We start from the raw sequence: 20216 nt of genomic DNA, 5'->3' as shown, positions 1-20216 counted from the left end.
GAGCTAGCTGAAGCTACCAAGCTAAGCTAACATGCTCCCCATCTGCACACTGCTGTCGCATTTTACGGTTCTAAGGTAAGCGGACATGAAACTATTCAGCAAATCTATAAATAAAAATGTTTAGCATAATACTTCAGAATCTTACAATCCCTTAACGTTTGTATGCAATTGTGCTAAATTCCACACTGGAATCAAGCAAATATGAATATGTTTGCATGACATTAGTTATTTATATTTGATATCACTTTAATACATTTAAGTCAAGCTAAGGTACATGTGATGGTAGCTAGTTAGTGCTCTTACCTGTGAGGCCTCCTCCAAACAGCATAATAACCAGACTGTATCATTAAAACTAAGTACCAGTTCTAGATCCTTGACTTTAGACAAACAATGCAAAAGACAAAATGTATTTAAAGACCAATCTTTATTTGAATGTGCCTCTTAACCTGAGATATTAGTTATACAGTAATAGTATTGACAATCTAAAAAAACGGAGCAACTCAACAGTCAACTTTATATTTCTTATTGTCTAAAGCATTTATTATTTTCATTTTCCCCCTCTCATATTCAGTGTGGACGGATTGAAACAGCGTGGTGTCCAGAGAGCTGCTGAGACTTCAGGGAGAAACCTCCGTGTGATGGACGTCCTGTCTGTTGGTTTGGAGAGGACTGAGGGTCTTTCCTCTGTGAGGAGGACCAGGCCTGATGGAGGAGCCCATGCTGGGCATAGCTGATACCAACTGCACAAGCCTAGTCTGTCACTTTATTTGACTAAATGTGTTTACTTATACATTTAATAGGTTTACACCTTCCGTCCATATGTGCTTTTTATTTAAAACATGTTTGATGTGAAGCTCATAAAGTGAGGCGAATAGAAATAATCAGCTGATGGAGTGTAGATGTGGAAATAGCTGCATTTGATCAGCTGACTGTGTTTTCGCAATAAAAGTAGTTTCTTAGTGAATGTCCTGTACTGGTCTTAAAATCTCACAACATCAGCTTTTAATGTTCCTCTTGGATGTTCTTCTTGACCCTCAGAGAAGGAGAAAATATTGAGTTGTGTCTTTCAGGCATGTCCTTTCCTAAGAAAAATTACAGGAAAAATAAAACATATTATTGCAGAACAAGTGTGTTATTTATGAAAGCGGTGTGTTATTAATTATAATTAATATATATAATTATTTTGTAATTTAATGTTTTTATTTTTTATTTCAACAGTGAGCTACAAAGACAATCAGATTATGAATGAACAGTATGAAGTTCATCAACATTGAAATATATGTTATTATCAAAAATAACATTTAACTGTTATCAAAACGTAGTGCAACTGTCGAAGCTTGCTCTGTTGTCTCACTGAAAGAATAACTTTTACCACGTTTTTTACAGACAATATTCAGAGATAAATAGTAGCAGTTCTCACTATATGTTAAATATCTTTGCCTTCAATACATTCAATTAGAAAGCTGGCAAAATCATATTGCTTGTTAACATCTAAATGTAACTTTTTGCATGGAAAAAACCCTCAACTTAACTGATGTGTAGGTGATCTAGTATGTAGTATTGTTTAATGGAATGTATATCAGTGTATTAATGTCAATACTTCATTTATTTAAATCAATATCTTTCTTGATTCTTTGTACAGTAGGAAAAATAGAGTCTTTATACCTGTGCTGAAGTTCACTGCTGTGAGGAGTCCAGTTCCGTCTCTCATCTCTGGTCCAGCCTGTCTGCATCAACTGGACACCTTAAACAAACAGATATATATGTAAAGTACCATATGTACAAAAAATATAACTGCTTCTCTTCTGTTGAACATGTTGGATTGTGTATTGTCCGAGTCAGGGTCCTTTTTATTTTACTGTAACTTTGGAAGTTGTGTCACCAATGCTTACTGTTTATTTGATACGAATTTTAAAAACAACAAGGTTTGGGTTCGTTCTTCAGATGACTGTGACGTTAACGTGTAAGCTCAATAATGAACTCCAGTTCAACCAACCATATTGTAATATCTAAGTAATCATCTTGAAATATGACATTAATAATTGTAATATACACACATCTTGTGAGGTTGATTTCACATACACTACTTCGACATTAGCTTGTCTACATACTTGAGCATAGCCAATTTTAAATGAACCTAAGCGATGCATACAGTTCCTACCTACATAATAAAAATATCTCTGAGTTACAAGGATGACCTTATTTTATCAAACTCAAACAGAAGCCGTTTTTTGTACAGTATTATCCCACTTAACGCTTAACACTTGTCTATTTCGTTTTAATCTTTATATATATAGTCTATGATTTTAACTTGGAGGCTACGATTAGCATCGTTAGCACCGATGTAGCTACCACTCGCTTACACGCTAATCCAAGCCTTAACATTCATTACGTAGCTGATTAAAATCATTAAAACATAAATAAAGTACTCAAATTTCACTTACCGCAAAACCGCATTCATGCACAATAGTCCGATATATAAGCATGAAGAACAAACAAACACGGCCGGGGTCAAGTTGTGTTAACTGGATGAACTGAGCAGGCAGAGTCCCTGTAGCTAGCTTCACGGAGGAGCAGAGAGACAAGAAGCTAACAGCAGCAGTCACTTGACAGACAGGGGCGGCGGGCACTGTAGGCTAGGGAAGGCTAAGCCTTCCCAAATATTTTTGTCACTGCATCCTGGTAAAATAAAAATATAATGTATAATGTTTGTGTCTTTGACATTAGCGCTGCTATGCAGCCACCTGTGCCCTGTACTACGAAGCCAGTTCAACAGACCCTGGATATGTTTGAGTTATCTTAACTAACCCTTACAAACGAAATCTCGCTACGCTGTCCTACGACGCTGGTTATCAACTCGGTAAATCAAGCCAGGGTTTCTCTCTCCAGCTGAGAGTGTGTTCACTTGAAAGGGGCGGGGTTAGCAACATTTGACCAAAAACAAACAGGGATAAGTGTACTGACAGCGCAGCGTCATACTTCATTAACAGGGTTCCAGCAGGGTCTTAAAAAGTCTTACATTTGATAATCTGAATTTAAGGCCTTAAAAAGGTCTTAAATATGACCAAAAAAATAAGAAAGGTCTTAAATATGATTTAGAAGGTCTTAAAAATGATAGGATTTGAAAGGTACTTCTTTGTTGCGATCGCGTCTAAATGTGTTTTGGGGAAAATGTCCGGGCTGCAAAGTAACCAGGACGGTAATAGCCTTTCAGTTCCCCCCAACAATTTGTATTGAAATAAATCAACATGGAACCAGTAATCATTAACTTTGTTTCTCCCGGCCCCTTATTGGAGAACACCCAGCTAGTAACCTAGCAACCAAACTTCAGCTAGCGGCAGTCAGAAACTCAGGTATCTTCAAATCTACTTACAAATAAATATGGGGAAGTGTCAGTTCAACCGTATTTGGTTGGAAAACATCGAATTTAGTGCTTGGTTGAAACCAGTGGAGGGGAACGTGTTTGAAGCCCGCTGCACCTTTTGCTAAATAAATTGGCGTTTGTTTTGCTAATGTAGCGTTAGCTAGTTTAGCGTTAGCTAGTGCAGCAGCTCCGAGCAGCTCCCGCAACAACACCGGGGGACCTACGGGCGACGTTTGGGTCTACGTCAACCCTAAAAGCGGAGGTGCTGTAGACGCTAAATACCGTAGCTAAACACCAATCATACAACAGCAACGATGAAAGATTGTAGCCAAGGCAGCAGAGCTCTGAATATAGCAGGTCACCCTTGAAAAAGAGATCTTTTGATCTCAAGGGGCTTTCGCCTGGTTAAATAAACGCTACAAACAAACAATAGCTCTTTTCACTCTTTCTCTCACACACGCACGCACGCACACACGCACACACACACACACACACACACACACACACACACACACACACACCCAAACACACACGCACACACACACACACACACACACACACACTAGGGCTGCTCGATTATGGCAAAAATCATAATCACGATTATTTTTGGTCAATAATTGATATCACAATTATTAAATACGATTATTCATTGACTTTGAAAGCATCCCTTTATTGAACTTTAAAACATAATGTGTATAATTTGAACAGTATCTTTTTAACTGTTGATTACCCTGAACGTATAATTCAACTGAAAAACCAATACAACAATTAATTAAATTATACATTTAAATAAATAATATCAAAATAATAAATACCAATAAACAAGATCAACAAATATTTTGGAGGGCACTTCCACAAGCTACTAAACCTGTAAATATGATAAATACAAATAAATTAGGCTAAAATGAATTAGATCAAATTATGTTCTAGTGCAATGTCACAACCTAGCAAAGCTAAATAATAGTTTTTTTCGATTATGTTGTTTTCCTAATTGTGGCAGGCCAAAATTAAAACACGATTAATTGCTCAGCCCTAACACACATACACACTTTTTGGCTAACACAGTTCTGTACTGTTATGCTGTTATGTTCAGTCATTGTTCTTATGTTGAACATGAATACATTTACTTTGTAAGTAATTATGGGACGTATTTCTTCTTTCATAGCAATTTTCCTTCATACTTTCTTGCCGTGAAATAGGTCTTAAATTCTATTCAAAGTGGTCTTAAAAAGGTCTTAAAAAGTCTTACATTTGAGTTGGCGATACCTTCAGGAACCCTGATTAATGAAAAGTAAACTAATATTAGACAAATATGAACTTTACACATCCATGACTTAAACATATAATCCAGGATACAAGCCACATAGTTGCACCTACAAGGTGAAGAACAACTGGTTAAAAAATAACTACAGAGTGTTTGAAAGCGTACAACAGGTTTATGATATTACTGCCCCATCTAAGACACGAGTGGATCTGACTTTAATTACATTTGAGTTGAGTGTTTCGTCAACCTAATGTGTTGCTTAAAATAATACGTCTGCATACAGTATGTGTGACAATGTAGCCTACAGTAAGTGTTGAACGGCCAGATACGGCTTGAGAAGCTGACTCAGGTAAGGAAATATATTATGATATTATAGAATCGATGATCTGATTGATGACGTGACATCATAGATTGGTGTCTTCTTTCAATCTTGTGAAATTCCATATTTCTCTTCAGGAGGTTGATAATTGGAACAGAACTGTCAATCCACAGCCCCTCTCCCTCTGATATGGACAATGGATACCGCTTTGGGCGGGAAAGGTTGCTGCTGGATTGGCTGCTGCTGCCCAGTTGGCTACAGTGTTTTGAAACATGCAGCTGTCACTCAAACCAGAGTGGCAGAGAGTGTTCCACTGTCAAGCTTCTCTGTATTTAGAGGCTTGTCATTCTTAATTATTTGTATACTGTACTTTGAATTAAGGTTCCAGTTTCAATCAAACCTGTACTATGTACACCTATGATTTAGAGGCTTGCAATTTAGAAATAATACACTTTATTTTATTGGGTTATTCTTATTCTGACTAGTTGGTGATGTAGTTCAGCCACCTGGTATTTCCCTCTCCAAATATAATGACCATCAGAGTGAGTATTCTTAATTTATAGGCTATTATGCCACTTATCCCCATAGGCGAAGTTTGGGGGGGTTCCCGGGGTGCCCGGCACCCCCTGGTGGCTGGAGTCTTTTTTTAATTTTTTTTAGTTATGATGTACAGATAGTAGGTGGCCTAGATAAATATAACTCTGGAACGCTATATCAATAAATGCAAACTCAATAAACATAATAAATTGAAATCCACAAACATATTGTCTCAGTGTGTACTGCTGTCAGAGACAGAACATTACTCAAAAATGAGTCTACACAGACGATCTGTGCAGCTGCTGCGCCCTCACACGCTGCACGCACATGCGCACTTTGAGCACTCAAATTCCGACAAGTCGAGTCTGCCAGCCGCCAAAACCTGACAGGAGAAGACAAAAAAAATGGATATACGCAGGTTCTTCGCAACCAAAACAACTCCAGTTTCGGATTCAAGTTCCAGCGCCACCGTTGCTGCCACCCAAGCTGCACCTGCTCCGGACCCGCCAGTCCCGCCTCGCCCGTCGACCAGCCACCACATCTTGGCGCCGGTCGGCACCGCAGCTCCCGCCGCTTGCAATCCCTGTGAGACAGCCTCTGATGGCGGTCAACTTCCCAGTGACCTAGGAGATAAAAGTGTGGGCCCCAAACAGCCAGTGCTTCCCGTTTTCCCAAGACACAAAATTGGAGATAGAAATCGTTGCTTTTCTGCATTCTTTTATAACAAGCATCCGTGGCTGGAGTACTCGGTTTCAAGGGACGCAGTGTTTTGTTTTTGTTGCCGCCACTTTTCCAAGGAGATTGGAGAGGAGGAAGACACATTAGCTAAACAAGGCGGGCGATATTGGAGTAAGCTAACTGAGAGGCTGATAAAGCATAGCTCTTGTGAAAAACACAAGGCCTGCATGAGACTGTGGGAGGGCTACAAGGAAACTGAAAAGCATGGATCTGTCAGAGTCCACTTGTCAACCAGTCACCAGAACACAGTGGATAAAAACAGGGAGTATTTGACAAAGGTCGTGGATGTCGTTAAGCTGCTGTCTCAACTGGGCTTCCCTTTCCGTGGACATCGGGAAATACAATGGAGAAAAAAGGAAATACAAGAAAAGAAAAATGAAAAAAAGCACACAAATACAGTCGATACAGAAACAGATAAAAGCAAGCCGGATGATGATGATGAAACAAAGGGAAACTTTTTGAGTCTGTGCGACTTCCTCGGCAAGTATGACCCAAGTTTCCGCAAAATGCAGGATGAGAAGTACTTTAATTGTACAAGTCCAGATTTTCAAAACGAGGTCATCTCTTTGTGTGCAGAGCTATTCAGAGAGGAAATAGCAAATGCAGTGCGTGAGACTGGTTTTTTCACGGTTATCGCGGATGAGGCCAAATCATCAAAGTCTGAACAACTGTCTGTGTGTATCAGATATGCAGAAAAGCTACAGGTTAAGGAGCGATTAATCTGCTTCATTGACTGCTCTGCCTCCCGAGATGCTGCTGGGATTGTTGAGGGTATCAAGAAGGGGTTGGAGTCATGTGGACTGCAGGACGTCCCAATAGTCGCACAGTCGTATGATGGGGCCTCAGTTATGTCTGGGCATTTAACTGGAGTGCAGCAGCGTATCAAGGAAGATTACCCCTTTGCCATCTATGTACACTGCATGGCCCATAAACTTAATCTGGTCCTGGTGGAATCATGCACAGTCAACAGAGACATCAAAATGACTTTAAATGTTATTGATAAGCTGTACTCCTTGTTTTCAGAACCAAGCAACCACCACAGGTTTCTGGCGATGCAGAAAACACTCGAGATGAAGGCAAAGGAAGTTGGGCAACCCAGTGACACGCGTTGGGCGAGCAAATGGCGATGCGTCTTTGCGGTTAAATCACATTATGTGCCTATCACACGCTGTCTGAAGGAGATGGTGGATGAAGGAGAGAAATGGTCAGTGGAAGCAAGTGGGTTGTATAATCACATGACCACACCTGGCTTCATCGCCTGCCTCATTATCCTTGAGCACCTACTGCGGGTTGTGCACGTTGTTCACAAGAAACTTCAGTCCAAATCCACAACACTTGCAGATGCTGCCTCCACGATCAACAGTCTGAGAGCACACTTGAGGGAACGCAGAGGAGAGGAGGAAGGTTGGCAAGACATATGGAGCCAGATCAAGCAGTTTGGCGAGGACGTCGGCATGCCAGTTGCCCATAGCCGTGGGAACATGTTTCAAATGGGGGGTGCTGTGGGGATGACACCAGAGCCGGTTTTGACCAATTTGCTGCCCTAGGCAAGATTTTAGCTGGCAATGAAAAACCTCTACAAAAGACCATTACAAAAAGAGAAATATATTGATATGGTGGACAGCTTATATAAAAAGGCTTCAAATATATTTAGTATTGCATGAACATGTTGAATGGGGGGTGGACTTCACATCCTCTAAGGGGGTCCGGGGGTGGCCCCCGGGAAGATTTTTTTTAACATTTTAGTAAAATACTTCAATCTGGTGAACTTTGAGCGCCCAATTACTAGAGACTGATCTAGGGGATACAACTCTAAACACCCATGTGAAAAAGATCGGTTTGTATGTGAACATAACCAATAACCTACCATAGCCAATAACAAATAAATGTAGGCTAACTTGTTTTATTTTTGTGGTTCATTTATATCTTATTTTACCAGTTAACATTTATTTATTTATGCATATTTTTAAATCTCTCCCATTTTAAACAATATTGTTGGTTTACTGTCCTATAGTATACATTGGAATGATTTCAAACCTGTTTTTATTTATCCTAATAATTATAAAGGTGTCCCTTTGAAGTATTTGTTTACATAAATTGTGATCAAAAAGTTTGAGACCCACTGAGATAACTTAGACTAAAGTGAACTATCTAAACCCTCAGAGTCCTTTACCTCACTGAGCCTTTCAGTCTGACAGGACAGAACTCTCCCTCCACATTATTGTAGAAACAGTTTCTTATATCCGTTAGCGCAGTAGAAGCTAACAACAATCTCCGCCGGTACCGGTGCATCCCCTCTCTCTATCTATCTATCTATCTCTCTCTCTCTCACTTTGGCTGTGAGCTGCGGGCGCCTGATAGGCAAACATTCCCCACTTGCATCACTTACAGCGCCCATCGTACAGGGCAAATGGAAAATGTAACCGGGGTGAAAAGGGTGTTATCTTTACTTAATTATGAATGTTGTTACATCAAGGCTGAAAATTCGTTTTTTTTGGTATTATATTTGCATTTAATCTTGTGGAAGTGCAGATCCCCTGTCCTCCACCAGGGGGTGCTGCAGCACCCTCAGCACCCCTACTTCCCACGGCCCTGCAGTTGCCACTGCAGAAAGTGACCCCCCCTCCATGGCAAAGCGAAAAAGAAGTTCAAGACCCCCTTTGTCGCTTTACCAGTATGTAGTGGGGGCCACACTTGGGCAGCGCCAACGAGATGAAAGGAATGAGGAAATAGACGGACAATTTGAGGCTCACGCCATCTACTGTCATTTATATCTCCCTGTGCTGGACAATATGATGGCCGAGTTGAACAGACGGTTTTCAGGTGAAGCCATGGAGCTTGCAGCGGCATGTGATGCTGTGATAAAGTGTGAGAAGAAAGGCATTGAACCACTTCTGAGAAAATATGCAAGCCTCAAGATCGTCCATCCACAGCTGGTGACAGCAGAAATGGACCTGATAAAATGTGCTGTCCAATCTCCCATTAACCTGAAGGACCTGCAAAACGAAGTGAGCAAGGAGAGCTATCCAAACTTCTTCCCATTACTCCAGCTTGCACTGACACTGCCCATTGGATCAGCGACATCAGAGAGAAGTTTCTCAGCAATGAGGAGGATCAGAAACTGGCTGAGAACTACAATGATCCAGGAGAGATTTTCTGATCTGGCCCTGCTGCACATTGAGGGAGATTTGACTGCAAAACTGTCAGTTGAGAAGATAGTGGACATCTATGCCAGCCGGAAAAAGAGGCGCCTGATGCTGCAGTAGGTAAGCCATTCATTCAAATTATTTCGTTTTGTTGAGCTTAAATGCGTAATTGCGCAGCATCTGCATCCGGGGATAGCCAGCTGCAGTAAGCAGCAGACACCGCTCCACGCTCAAACCAAAATCCTCCAAATCCTCCCGTTTGCATTGTGCTCACATGCTTCGATCCTGCTAGCGGCCACTGCTGACAGTTGTGGGGCAGAGACGCTGAATGCATGGAGATCATAATCACTAGATGACGGTGAACAAAAGTCATTACTTTGTTGGTTGGCTTTGTTTTCATCGCTGAAATTAGGTCAAAATGTGATAAAACTGCTGTGCTTATATCCTACAGTTATTAGTTAGTATGCCTATACAGTTCATTAAAAAGTGTGTGAGCATTGGGGAACATTGATCCTACAGACCTCTGTGTTATAGCCTAATTATAGCAGCAGTATGTGCCGCAGCAGCCGTTTTATTTTGCGGCGAGTTCCGCTGCCATAGTAATTTCATCTATTGGGCATATTAGTTATGAAAACACACCTGCAGTAGCCTGTAGGCTATCCTGATCAATTTTCATGTATGAATCCTTGTATTGCAGCCTATAGCTATACATTACATTTGTAGTTATTTTTTGGCACCCCCAACCTTAAAGTTCAAACTTCGCCCATGCTTATCCCCCATTCGGAATTTGACTGTCTCAGAGAAGAGGTAGGCCTATGTCTAATACATTTGATTTGCAATAGAACTGTACCAGATATTTCCATACAACTACTGGTTAGTGTTCAATAGCACCCTAGACCATTCAGTAATGGTATATCTTTTAGGGATTTCTGTTTTTCTGATAAATGAGAAAAAAGTGATGGAGTCCTATGTTCCTATCATCAAAAAGTAAAATTGTTGTCTAAACTAAAGCTAAGTTTACAGGACTAATTCAGTATTTTTTTAGGTAAATAATTGTCTGACTATTTGGTGATGTAGGACATCTACCTGGTTCATATCTCAGCAAATCTGAAGAGGAAAAGAGTTGTCATTCTGAAGTTATGGGCTTTTTTATCACCATTCCCACATTCGGCCTGGTCTAATTTGGCTCTTTTTCAGGGATTGGGGTAGTTCTAAAGAACAACCCAAAAAACATTTTTTCCCCCAAAATAAAATTTGACAACAATCAATTTCATTAATGGGAGACCCTAAAGATAAGAAAAAACATGTTGTCATTTGTTCTACCTCAGGTAAGGATATCTCGAAAACTAAAGCCTTTTTTGAGGACTTGCTGCTGGACTCTGTGTGATATGAAATTATGAATGATAAGTGCGACACGTCGGCGTCTTCTCTGCATACGGCAGTTTAATTATTTCCTTTATCCTGTAATATGACTTGATAGATTTAAACTCCACACACTGAGCTCTGATTGGTCAGCAGGCGGTGCTTTCACTGAGTTGATCTCCTTTCTATAGACGCCGGGGGCGGGCAGCGGCAGGTAAAACAAGTTATTTAGCCTTCCCAAACCTGAGCCTCACGCTCCGCCTATGTTGACAGAGCTGTCACTCAATGTGAACACGCCCTAATATATGCAAAAACTTTAAGACCTAAGATAAATAAAAGGGTTGCGTTAGAAAACAATTGTCTCACAGATTCATAATCAAGAAGGTGGAATCTAACTATATCCATAATAATATTAATTGCAGCCAGGGGTAGAAACATATTTTTTTCTGCTGTAAAGTTGGGCAAATTTAACATGGGGTCTATGGAAATTGCTCCTTTCTGCAGTCATCGCCTATCGGCCAATATATGAACTGCAGTGTGTGGCACTTCCGTAGTTGCGTCCCGGCTCTTCCCCAGAGTTTGCCGCTTGGTGTGAACGCACATTTTCAGAACTATACTGGGAAAAGTACTCCGGTGTGAAAGCGCCTTGCCAAGTACCTCCGTTGTGACAGGATAATGTTTTTAAGGAAATATATTTGCATTTTAAATTTCCAAGAAAACAATTTACTCATTTGGTAATGGCTACCCTTCAGCCAGCCAGAATCGAGTATTCATCCAAAAGTAGAGAATTGGCTAACTTTCCCGGGGCTTTTCAATCACAATACACCACAACGATTTATTTAAAAATATGTAAAGTTTGTAGTCCTTTTCAAAGCTTCAATCTGATTAAAGCAAGGGGAATTTGTAATGGCTGCATCTAGTTGACCGCTGGCCATCTTTAATGTCCAAATCCAATACCCATCAGCCCCCTCTTCCTCCCTATTGGCTCAGAAGAGATCGATATGAAGGGAGCAAGGCCATGGGCATCTATTGAAGATTAACTTAAACCATTAGAGTTGATGGCTAGAAAAGTGTGGATGGTGCAGTGTTGGGGTCAAGATGCACATTGAGCGCATATATTAATCATTTTATGTTTTGCTTTTCTGATTATGAGAAATCAGGAGATGAAGTGTTGTTGTGAGTCTTAAACTTGACTCAGTAAGGCACAAGATCAGGGATTTGAGCGTGGTGAGGTAACACTGTTACAAATCTTCACTGGGAACCATTGGGCTTTAACCACCTTAGAAAATTGTAAACTACTAACAAGTCTCAAATAAACAAATAAAGTGTGGCGGGCTGGTTTAAATATTATTTAGAACAACAAGAAATATTCAGTTAAAATTGTCTTTATTAAACAGGGGGGGGAATCCAAGCAAGACAAAAGCTAAACAAAAAAACAAAAAGTATTATGCAAAATAAGGAATAGCTAAAAAAGGCAAAACACACAATGCAAAACAAGTATGCACAAAACACAAACCAAGCAGCAGCTTTATCATAAGACAAATGCAAAACACTAAGGAAAAACTAAGCAAAACAATAAAGGTCAAAACAAAGTAAACACTAAAGCAACACGTTCTCACTCCCAACCCGTCACATATTGACGGACGGTCAGGGCCCCTCCCCGTCACTCTATTGCGTACAGGGTACCCCTTTGAAGTCAGTTTTCAACGGGCAGGGCATTCCATTGACTTGCATAGAGCTCCCTGAACGTTGGTAATAGAGGAGTTGGGATCGCGGCGAAATGCTCTCCGCAGATCCTAGCAGATCATAGCGTTTATCAACCTTTTTCTTACTCAATATCAAGTCACACTTATTGTTTTTACTTCTTTATTTTTAATTGAATAATGTAGGACTTTTGTTGCCGTCAGTTATGGGGAGAGTAGGGGCTCAGAATACTGAAATCTGTATTGTTTCATCGTTTTTGCCTTCTAATTTTGTATTCTTTTCTAAACCACACACTGTTATTTACTCAACAATAACACATAATTATCCTTGTGTTTATTTATTTGTTTGATTAATAAATACAAGTTGGAGTCCGTCAGGACCGAGGGTCGGAGCAGCTCATAGTAGTTGCTTTAGAGAATTTTACACCCGGAAGTAAGAATTCTCTCCGGTTCGCTTGACAAACCCCGTGATAGTCCTCAAGCTCTTTGATTAGATGTTTGAGTGTGCGCCGAGGGTTACGGCGAGCATCAAACAACACTTTGAAATGGGATGGAACCACGGCAGACTGTCCAAAACTGTATTTGAACGGGTCCACCCCGTCCCCCTCTCCCCCACCCCGTCCCCAGAACTACACATGCTGGCTATTGTGTGTTTTGCAACATGCTCTATGGCACGTCTCTACTGGGAATTGTAGTTTTAAAAGACGTTTTCGTATTTCCCATAATAAGAAGTTGCCAGTCTTAAACTGTGTACATCTCTGGAGGTTTAGGGGATAGGAAACACTCAAATTTAAAACATATAATTAATAAATGGGTGAAAATTGCTTGTGCCCATAATGGGCAGCATTAATATATACCCACATGACAGCTAAGGTCAGAAGAGCTTTATTTAACAGCTGGTCTTATGTCTGTGACCCCTCCTGTTGTTAATTGATAAGCCTGAAACATGCACTTTTCAAGGTACAGAGGCAAATATGGCATAGCCATCGATCACCTTACATTACATTACATTGCATTTAGCTGACGCTTTTATCCAAAGCGACTTACAATAAGTGCGTTCGACCAACAAGATACAAACTTGAAGAAAACAGAATCATATAAGTACATCAGGTTTCATAGAGCTAAAACATTTCGAGTGCTACTCAACTGGCTTTAGATAAGCCAGTCCTTTATTAGTATATAAGTGCTTTGTTAGTAATTATATCGCTCGAGGTGGAGTCGAAAGAGATAAGATATACTTTATTGATCCTAAATTGGAAACATTTGCGTTACATCAGCATGTGTAACAGTTGTAAATATGCAGTGGTGTTTATTTGTAAATCATTTAATATAATCACACAAATTCTGTGTTTTATATTGAATAATTCTGTGTTCTTTATTTATTGATTGTTCAATACCTGACAAGGTCGGAGATGAAAAGCCTGGGTCGCAGGTTCCTCAACAGTGCATTACAAGACATCTATCAATATGTGTCTATACCTCCACCAAGTGTTCTTGCTTTTCTCTTTGGAAGTCATCACATCACGGCATTGTAATACACGGTTCGGCTGCATTAAATATTACACATCTGCCGTAGTTCTTTATTTATAGAGCCCGGATTAGAAGACCTTTGGACAAACTGGAAGAAATGCCGCCGAAACTGAATAATGTGACGTGGATCATAAATATATCAGGAATCCAACAACATTTTCAATTTCTCTTCGCATAATACGTCTCCTTGCAGTATCAATAGTAATTTGGCTGACTTTTATATTTGATCCAATTGGTAGATTATATTTACAACACAACGGTGCACAGCTGATAGAAAAGGACTTGTCGTTTTTAAAGATATTACTGATTTTCTTTTAATTGAAAACTAGCCTTTTGGCTAATTCGAGTACTTTTACATGTTTTTAATATGTTGATTAATGTACACTGTCCCTTGTTTTAAATAAATCAATTCAATTCAATTCAAGAATGTAAATACTGAGTTGAGAGAATAGTCATGGGTTTTGGGTGATGGGAGACACAGCTATGGAATCACAATTTCAATAGCTTAACATTAAATGACGGATATACCTCAGATATTAATGTGTATAACTACAATATGTGAAATAACAATATCCTGTAAAATTACAGGATATTACTCTCTGAAGAACCAGCACCTTACCGTGGTAGAGAGGTTTGTGTGCCCTGGAACCTTGTGTTCCTGGTAGGATCTCCCATGGCAAATTGGTCTCAGGCAAAGGGCCAGACTAAGATTGGTTCACAAGACCTCATGAAAGACGACACACGAAGTGAGGATACCCGGCCCGGAGGAAGCCCGGGGTCCCCTTCTGGAGCCAGGCCCAGAAGGAGGACTCGTCGGCGAGCGTCTGGTGGCCGGGCTTGCCACGGAGCCCGGCCGGGCACAGCCCGAAAAGGCGACGTGGGCAACACCTCCGCTTCTCCTTCCCGCGGGCCCACCACCTACGGGAAACAGCGATGGGGTCGGGTGCGCTGCCAGAAGGTTGGCAGTGAAGGCAGAGGGTCTCGACGGACCAGACCCGGGCGACAGAAGCTGGCTTTGGGGACGTGGAACGTCACCTCTCTGGGGGGGAAGGAGTCAGAGCTTGTGCGGGAGGTGGAGCGTTACCAGTTGGATCTGGTTGGGCTCACCTCTACGCACAGCGTCGGCTCTGGAACCTTACTTCTGGATAGGGGTTGGACTCTATTCTTCTCCGGAGTTGCTCAAGGTGTGAGGCGCCGGGCGGGTGTGGGGATACTCACAAGTCCCCGGTTGGGTGCTTCGTTGTTGGAGTCTACCCCAGTGGACGAGAGGGTTGCCTCCCTACGCCTGCGAGTTATGGGGGGGAAAACTCTGACTGTTGTGTGTGCTTATGCACCCAACAGCAGTTCAGAGTATACGGCCTTCTTGGAGACCCTGGACAGAGTCCTGTATGGGGCTCCTGAAGGGGACTCTTTAATGTTGCTTGGAGACTTCAACGCACATGTAGGCAATGATGGAGACACTTGGAGGGGAGTGATTGGGAGGAACGGCCCCCCTGATCTGAACCGGAGTGGTGGTTTGTTACTGGACTTCTGTGCTAGTCATGGATTGGCCATAACAAACACCATGTTCGAACATAAGCATGCTCATAAGTGTACGTGGTACCAGAGCACCCTAGGCAGAAGGTCCATGATCGATTTCGTTATCGTATAATCGGACCTGAGGCCGTATGTTTTGGACACTCGGGTAAAGAGAGGGGCGGAGTTGTCAACTGATCCCCATCTGGTGGTGAGTTGGGTCGAGTGGCGGGGGAAGCCTCTGGATAGACCTGGTAAGCCCAAACGTGTAGTTCGGGTGAACTGGGAATGTCTGGAGGAGGCCCAAGTTCAGGAGGCCTTCAAATCACACCTCCGGCGGAGCTTTTCGGGCATTCCTGTGGAGGTTGGGGACATTGAACCAGAGTGGTCGGTGTTCAAAGCCTCTATTGCCGAAGCCGCGGCGGGGAGCTGTGGTCTCAAGGTCCTAGGTGCCTCAAGGGGCGGTAACCCTCGAACCTCCTGGTGGACACCGGTGTTCAGGGAAGCCGTCCGACTGAAGAAGGAGGCCTTCAGGGATTTGTTATCCCAGGGGACTCCCGAGGCAGTCGTAAGTTACCGACAGGCCCGAAGGGCAGCAGCCTCAGCCGTGGCCGAGGCAAAGCAGCGGGTGTGGGAGAAGTTCGGAGAAGACATGGAAAAGGACTTTCGGGCGGCACCAAAGTTGTTCTGGAAAACTGTCCGACACCTCAGGAGGGGGAAGCAGGGAACCATCCAAGCTGTGTACAGTAAGGATGGGACGTTGTTGTGAGGAACTCCTGAACCCGACAACTCCGCCCTCTATGTTAGAGACACCAATCTCCCGGGGGGAGTTCACTGAGGTCGTCAAACAACTTCACAGTGGCAAAGCCCCGGGGGTGGATGAGATCCGCCCAGAAATGCTGAAGGCCCTGGGTGTTGAGGGACTGTCATGGTTGACACGTCTCATCAACGTTGCGTGGAAGTCGGAAACAGTACCGAAGGAGTGGCAGACCGGGGTGGTGGTTCACCTTTTTAAAAAGGGGGATCAGAGGGTGTGTGCCAATTACAGAGGCATCACACTACTCAGCCTACCCGGGAAAGTTTACTCTACGGTACTCGAAATGAGGGTCAGGCCGATTGTCGAACCTCAGATTGAGGAGGAACAATGCGGATTCCGTCCTGGTCGTGGAATGACGGATCAGCTTTTTACTCTCGCAAGGATCCTGGAGGGGGCCTGGGAGTACGCTTATCCAGTCTACATGTGTTTTGTAGACTTGGAGAAGGCGTATGACCGGGTTCCCAGGGAGTCACTGTGGCAGGTGCTGCGGCAGTATGGGGTGAGGGGATCTCTACTCAGGGCCATCCAATCTCTGTACTCCCAAAGCGAGAGCTGTGTCCGGGTCCTCGGCAGTAAGTCGGACCCATTTCAGGTGAGGGTTGGCCTCCGCCAGGGCTGCGCTTTGTCACCAATCCTGTTTGTAATATACATGGATCGGATTTCGAGGCGTAGTCGTGGGGGAGGGGGTCTGCAGTTCGGTGGACTAAGGATTGCACCACTGCTTTTTGCAGATGATGTGGTTCTGATGGCTTCATCGGTCTGCAACCTTCAGCACTCACTGGATCGGTTCACAACCGAGTGTTAAGCGGCTGGGATGAGGATCAGCACCTCCAAATCTGAGGCTATGGTTCTCAGCAGGAAACCGATGGACTGTCCACTCCAAGTAGGGAATGAGTCCTTACCCCAAGTGAAGGAGTTCAAGTATCTCGGGGTCTTGTTCTCGAGTGAGGGAACAATGGAGCGTGAGATGGGTCGGAGAATCGGAGCAGCGGGAGCGGTACTGCAGTCGCTTTACCGCACCGTTGTGACGAAAAGGGAGCTGAGCCAGAAGGCAAAGCTCTCTGTCTGCCATTTTCGTTCCTACTCTCACCTATGGTCATGAAGGATGGGTCATGACCGAAAGAACGAGATCGCGGGTACAAGCGGCCGAGATGGGTTTTCTCCGCAGGGTGGCTGGTGTCCCCCTTAGGGATAAGGTGAGAAGTTCGGTCATCCGGGAGGGACTCGGAGTTGAACCGCTCCTTCTTCGCGTCGAAAGGAGCCAGTTGAGGTAGTTCGGGCACCTAGTTAGGATGCCACCTGGGCGCCTCCCTGGGGAGGTGTTCCAGGCACGTCCAGCTGGGAAGAGACCAAGGGGTAGACCTAGAACCAGATGGAGGGATTATATCTCTTCGCTGGCCTGGGAGCGCTTTGGGATCCGCCAGTCAGAGCTGGTTGATGTGGCCAGGGAAAAGAAAGTTTGGGGCTCTCTGCTGGAACTGCTACCTCTGCGACCCGACCACGGATAAGCGGGAGAAGATGGATGGATGGATGGATGTAAAATGATGTGAAAACATGCATAAAACTACACATCTTCAGATGTTACACATACATAAGTGTTCTACACTAATAATACCAAGATATTATGGCATTGTATGCTGTGTGTTATTTGTAACATCTTCATAAAGTTTAATTTATTGTGTTAGCACTGTAAACTTGACCGTTTTTTAGCCCTCACCGCCTAGTGGTTAAAGCACGTTATTGCATTTTTTATTGAATATGTTATATTTTATGAAAACAATTAAATATTAAGAGTAGCCTACATACAAAATTGGGGAAAAGTAGAAGGTCAATGATAGAAATATAGAATCGAAAATATCAAGAAGATACTGTAGTGATCTCTACAATAAAACAGCTAGTGGAGGATGTCCAAAGATATTAATAGGAGGAAGTGCAAAACAGAAAAACTAATAAGGCTTTATTTAAACATTAAAGAATACTTTAAAAACTTTGGGGGTATCTAGAGATACATATTAAGCCTGACAAAGTACTTAACGTCTAATATATTGCATAGTTTATCGTGGCACTTGACAATCACCTTCCCTGAATTTTACTCAGGTGTAACTAAAGTCTGATTTAAGGGTTGTTTATATTTCACATGATTAATCAGAATCTACAAAGTAACTCAAATTAAATAAATGTAGTGGAGTAAACCTTTTAAAATGTGTGTTTTCTGAATGGAGATCGGATCGATCAGGCTAAACTAACCTGTAGCGCTGCTCCGTCCAAACTCACAACGACGTCATAGAGACAGAAATAAAGCAGTGACTGTATTCGCCATGACACAGACAGTCTGTCTTGCTGCAGGTCTCCCTTGAAAAAGAGATCTATGATCTCAATGGGACCAATCTGGTTAAATAAAGGTTTGAAATGAAATGAAATGAAATGTGTTTTGTTCATGTTTAACTTTTGTCTGTGTGCTAACAGCTAACGGCTGATGTTTTGGGGCATGTTGATGTGGTGATGGGTTGACAGCATGTTGAGGATAACATCATATGTTTATCCATTGTTAAAATATTCCATTAAGATTTCCATCTCTTCTTCCATTCTTTCCAACTCAGTTTAAAATTCGTGCAGACACAGCTGAATTGTACCAAACAGGAAATACGTGGCGCTGTCGGGTGCTGGCCAATCACGAAGCGTCATTTCTTGACTGGCAGCAAAAACAATCAATCACAGCAGTGCTTCTCTGGCTGGCTCTGTCCAATCACAAACAAGAAGTGTTCTCCCCAAATGAATACCCTTTCCGTAAAAGTTGAAATGTTGAAGTGTTTTGTGAAATGCTGTGTTGTTTTGTGAAATGCTGTAGTGTTTTGTGAAATGCTGTAGTGTTTTGTGAAATGCTGCAGTGTTTTTTGAAATGTCGTTGTGTTTTATGAATGTCAAGGGGGTGAACTCAGAGGCATGAACTCAAATGCACAACTCAGACTCAGACTCGGGTGGTATTCAAAAATAAAGACTTTACTGGAATTAACACAGTAACAAATACAAGAAACACAAAATCACTCTTCCGAGGAAAAACTAGATGCAATAATCGTGATCATGAGAAAACAGGATACGACCATGGAGCAAGCTTGAATGTGGTCATGAATAAGAAACAAACTGGCACTGGACAGGTGGGGACTAACACAATATATACACAAGGTGAGGGGAACAGGTGGAAACAATCAGGGCGGGGAAACCAATCACGAACACAGGAGACACATAGGGGCGGGGAGCATGGAGTTCTGAAACGAGAGGGGAAATTACTTTTCACAATAAGACAGAGGGCACAGAACAAAGGGACATGACAAAACTTATATAAAGAATAAACTTTCATGATAAGTTTCCGAGACATGACAGTACCCCCCCTTCTAGGGACGGCTCCTGACGGCCCAGGCTCCTCCGAGTTGAGGCGGTCAAAATCCTCAATGAGGCTCTTGTCTTCAACGAAGCGGGAAGGAATCCAAGACCGCTCCTCAGGGCCGTAACCTTCCCAGTCGACAAGGAGCTGCCGCCCTCTACCCCTCTTCCGTGCAGCCAAGAGAGTTTTGACCATGTAGACCGGACCACCATCGATCAATCGGGGGGGCGGAGGGGGTTTGGCGGTGGGAACCATGGCGCTCTCCTTCAGAGGCTTTAGTTTCCCAACATGGAAGGTGGGATGCACCTTCATGGACCTGGGAAGCCATAGTCTTACTGAAGCCGGGTTGATGACTTTGGTGATGGGAAAGGGACCCACAAATCGGGGAGCCAACTTGCGGGAGAGTACGTGGAGGGGAAGATCCCGCGTAGAAAGCCAGACTTTTTGGCCTGGCTGGTACACAGGGGCTGGTCGGCGTCTTCGGTCTGCTGCTCGTTTCATAAGCCCCGAGTTTCTGCAAAGGACTTTCCTAGCCGCAG

General features: G+C 42.9%; 1 long non-coding RNA gene across 1 annotated transcript; it reads right to left on the bottom strand.

Moving 5' to 3' along the window:
• Window positions 1-251: 251 nt before the first annotated feature.
• On the bottom strand, window positions 252-3108 carry LOC307022654. The gene is made up of 3 exons (XR_013803470.1): window positions 2445-3108; window positions 1666-1744; window positions 252-1082 (listed from the first exon to the last, which is right to left on the bottom strand). It is a non-coding gene; the product is annotated as an uncharacterized lncRNA (long non-coding RNA).
• Between the last annotated feature and the right edge of the window lie 17108 nt (window positions 3109-20216).

Source organism: Notothenia rossii (assembly GCF_949606895.1).
Source record: "Notothenia rossii genome assembly, chromosome: 10".
NCBI lineage: Eukaryota > Metazoa > Chordata > Actinopteri > Perciformes > Nototheniidae > Notothenia > Notothenia rossii.
The sequence above is the reverse complement of the archived record's forward strand: the minus strand, read 5'-3'. Positions and strand labels throughout refer to the sequence as shown.